The sequence below is a fragment of the Sinocyclocheilus grahami genome, unplaced genomic scaffold (genome assembly GCF_001515645.1).
Source record: "Sinocyclocheilus grahami isolate Dianchi unplaced genomic scaffold, SAMN03320097.WGS_v1.1 scaffold829.1, whole genome shotgun sequence".
Taxonomy (NCBI): Eukaryota; Metazoa; Chordata; class Actinopteri; order Cypriniformes; family Cyprinidae; genus Sinocyclocheilus; species Sinocyclocheilus grahami.
Window position 1 is genome coordinate 107223 of NW_015506008.1, and position 767 is coordinate 107989.

Here is a 767-nt window from a genome sequence, read left to right on the forward strand (position 1 = left end):
CACACACACACACAGATTTAAATTAAGCTTTGCACAGCATCATTATTACTATTTCTCATACTTAGGGATTTGAACAAATCTCTAACTTTAAGTATTAAACTTTGGTGCATAACTTATTGCTTTGTGCTACAGGCTATAGACATGAATTATTTCTCAGACCGTGTGGCTTGTTGAGAAAAGGTGTGCTATTACTTCTAAGAGATCTATAAATGCATCAGACTTAAAGGAATATTCTGGGTTTTATACAAGTTAATACAATTGACAGCATTTGTGGCATAGTGTTGATTATCACAAAACATAATTTGGATTTGTCCTCGAGGTTACAGTGAGGGTACACCTACAATGGAAGATTTACAAGCAGAAATGTAAAGCTTATAATTTAATGAAAACACCTGCATTAATTCTTCTTGTGTGTATTATTTGACCTATAAAGTTATTTTTTATAATTTTTTATGGTTGTTTTAGGGTTTTTATGAAAGTTAAGGAAGTTTTAAAATTGGATAAAACATTATTTATGCCTTGTGGCGTAAGTGAGTATTTTAACATACTTTTAACAAATTGATCACATTCACTTCCATTGTACTGTAAGTTCCTCGCTGTAACCAAGATTTTTTCTTTTTTCAAGTCAGAATGGAATTTTTGGTGACTGTCAGTATGCCACTTGTATTGAAAACAAAAACTTTCTTTTAAAAAATATTTTCTATCTGGTAGGTGAAAAAATGCGTGAAAACTGTAAAAAGACCAGGAGCCTCAGGTTGTTTCAAAAA

General features: G+C 31.2%; 1 protein-coding gene across 1 annotated transcript in view; it reads left to right on the forward strand.

The window, feature by feature from the left end:
• Window positions 1–767, forward strand: part of LOC107562597 (adhesion G protein-coupled receptor L3-like) — a 112742-nt gene that overhangs the window by 42760 nt on the left and 69215 nt on the right. The window lies entirely within an intron of this gene.